The sequence below is a fragment of the Bidens hawaiensis genome, unplaced genomic scaffold (genome assembly GCF_021521415.1).
Source record: "Bidens hawaiensis isolate Kalapana, Puna unplaced genomic scaffold, B.hawaiensis_p1.1 tig00024234_1, whole genome shotgun sequence".
Lineage (NCBI taxonomy): Eukaryota > Viridiplantae > Streptophyta > Magnoliopsida > Asterales > Asteraceae > Bidens > Bidens hawaiensis.
Window position 1 is genome coordinate 157,209 of NW_027493810.1, and position 3,628 is coordinate 160,836.

Sequence of the window (3,628 nt, forward strand, 5' to 3'; positions counted from 1 at the left end):
CGCCCCTCAAGGAGAAACACTTGGTCTTATGAAACCTTTGTCGAGGAGTTCTTGCAGTTGGGACATCAATACTTTCATCTTAGACGGCGCTAGACGGTAAGGCGCTTTCGCTACGAGCTGGGCTCCTGGTACTAAGTCTATCTGTTGTTCTATCTCTCGCTCCGGTGGCAACCCCGGAAGATCCTCAGGAAATACTTCTGGGTAATCGCGCAATATAGGAACATCTTTCATTTCTTTTGTCTCAGCCGTAGTGTTGACAACATACGCCAGGTAGGCACCACACCCTCTTCTTAATAACCGGATTTTATCATCGAAATGACGTTAAGCCCTGAACTTTCCTTATCACCATAAACCGTCACTGCACTGCCATCCAAGGACTTTAGCTTTATTATCCTACTCTTACATACTATCTGAGCTTCATACTCGGACAACCAATCCATTCCCAAAACTACATTGAACCCTCCTAAGGTCATGACATACAAGGTAACAGGGACTCATGTCCTTCTAATTCTATCTTACAGTCCTTAACCATTTTCGTTACTTTCACCGAGGTCTCACTAGCGGTTTCTACTACGAAGGTTTCACACACTTGGCAACATTTCATTTTAGCTAGTTTACTAAATTTCGTAGCTACAAAACTTCTATTCGCACCCGAATCAAATAATACTGAAGCAGAAATACCGTTTACTAGGAACGTACCAGTCACAACATCAGGAACCTGTCTAGCTTGTTCATGGGTCAGCATGTAGGCTCTTGTTCTCGGCCTCGCTTGATCAGCATCTTTCTTCTCACTCCTTCCTGCATCACCACTCGTACAAGTCCTCGCCAAGTGACCCGTCTGTCCGCACTTATAACACGCGGGCTTCGCATAGCAATCTTGGGCAAAGTGCCCCATCTTACCACATTTGTAGCAGGCATTCTACACTCCCCACCATGGGACTTCCCACACTTGCGGCACACCTCAGACCCAGTGCCCCACTTGCACTCTCCAGCGTGCATCTTTCCGCACGTCCTACATGACCTTTTCTCCCACACTCTCGGTTGCTTGTTCTTGGGATTCCACATCTGAGAACCAGGTCGTTTGGCAGGCGCGACCCACTTCTTCTCCATCTTCTCATCCATAGCCACCTCATCTGTCAAGTCCTCATAAACCGTTTCTGCGAGCCCCACAGCAAAATCAAAAGTACCTGGTCTACCAGACTTGGCCAAGACACGAACATTCTGTGGCAGTCCCCTGAGGTAGCATTTGATCCGCTTGGCCTCGGTGTTCACCAAGTCTGGCACCAACCTTGACAGACGATTGAATTCAGTGAGGTATTCTCGGTGCTTCATCTTACCCGCCTTCAGAATCAAGAAATTCATCTCAACCTTCTCTATCTCAGCATCAGCACAGAATTGTTTCATCACTAACTCCTTCAGATCGTCCCATCTCAAGGCCATGACCTCTTCTCGACTCTTCCTTTGCTCAACTGTCTCCCACCAGTACATCGCCTCCTCACCGAATGATTGGGTAGCATACCCCACAGCTTGGTCGGGACGGCATTCGCTAATTCGGATAGTTTTGTCCATCGTAGTTATCCATTGGAGAGTAGCGATTGCGTCTTCCAAGCCATTTAGCTTTGGTGGATCACAGCCATTGAAAGACTTATAGTTGCACCCACCTCGGCCCTTTTTCTTGTCATCAACCTTCACTGACTTTACCACACTTGATTCTTCCCCCTCCCCTTCATCATTTTTCTTACCATCTCCTTCCGCCCTTTCAGCGGTTCTTTCAAGGCCTCCAGCAGACCCTTCAGCATTCCATTTCTTCGCAGCAGCTGCTACTGCCTGAGCAATGGCAGCTTGAACAACAGGGTCAAGTTGATACCCTTCGTTGTTACTCGGATTTCCACCGGATGCACTTCCTTTGCCTTCATCGTTAGCAGTGGCCTCTACTGACGGATCTCGGGCAACACGTGGCCTACCATGACGTCCTGTAGGCCCTCCTTTTCCAGCAGCTTTCTTAGCTCCAGTCATTCGTATTCTATAAGGAAACACAAACGTCATCACTTAAAGAACCATCTAGTACAAGGATAGTAAGGCTAACAGGTAATAACAGTGGCCAACTGTGATTAGCTGATCACGTTACTTTCCGTGTCCTATACACTTCCTCTTATGAGTCTATTTCTGATAGTTCTATTTCTAACAGTTAGACAATCAAACAGTTCATATCATCACATACCCTATCCCTAGCAATTAAGATAGCATTTATACACTCTTTATTTAGCTACTACGCAAACATTTATTCATTATTCTACTTTACATGTGAATTTAATCATATACTTTACCTTTACTTAGCTTGCTTGAGTGACACATGGCATTCTCGTACTGGCATCTTCTTTCTTTCCTTACCTTAATCCCATTCTCTGTTCGAGTCTAAGCATGTAGGATGCTTAAATCACTCGAACTTTGCTCTGATACTAACTTGTAAGGCCCCGATACCGGTGCATCACATTTGGACGTTGGATTTACTCATCAACATAGTTCAAATAATCAGAGTTAATAAAAACATTCGCAGAATATGAAGGGTCGGTTCCCTTCATTCGCCGACATTATTAGGGTCGGTTCCCTGCATTCGCGCTACTATAACATACCTGTCATTTACATACTTTCCTTGACGATATGTGCAATCTCCGAAGAGCGTTCACGTACCATTAACATTTCATACATATATTGTTCATACATCATACATATTCATACATACGTCATTCATACATCATACATATCAATCAAACCTTTAACTAACACTTGACGGCACATGCAATATCCGAAAATCGTTCACGCACCGTCAAGCAATCGTCATACATAAATCGTACAAGGCATACACTTACCACCTAAGGTAAGTGTATTGACTATCACATCGAGTATGCACACAGCCCCGAAAATATAACATGGAAGTGGGGCTAGAAACTCACCTCAATGTGGTTGCGTTCACCGTTTACGGTTATTCCCTTCTTGAGCTGTGCACGACTAACTGTATAATAAATATACGTATCAATAAACTATCACTACACATATCGTCTTTCTAGTTTAATTATTACCCTCAACGAACGGGGGTCCGGGGGCAGCGCCCCTGGCAGCGGGGTTCTAGGGGCGGTAACCCATAGTGGGGTCCAAGGGGCAGAGCCCCTGGCTTGGAAAAATTTTATTTTCATTAACTGTCTTAACACATTTTCCATTAGGATTTTGAATCATTAAATATTTTGCTACTTAAAGTCCAAGGTCTTCTTTTTGATTAAATCATTCTTTTCTAAGTCCAGGGACTGTTATTGTCATTCTGTTAAACTTCTAATTCGTTACTGGTTCATAACGAATTGGCTTATCTTACTGAACTGGTTCCTATAACGAATTGAACCCTTTAACGAACTGGACTCATTAATGAATCAGTCCATGTAGCGAACCGGTCCAATTAGCGAATTGGACTTTCTAATTCGTTATTTCTTTAACGAACTAACTATCACGAATCAAGGGTAATTTGTTACCCTTTCCCTTAACGAATCAGACACGAACTAGAGCTAATTCGTTATGCCCCCTTATACGAATCAACTAACGAATCACCTTTTATGTTTCCATAGCGAACTAGGGTTAG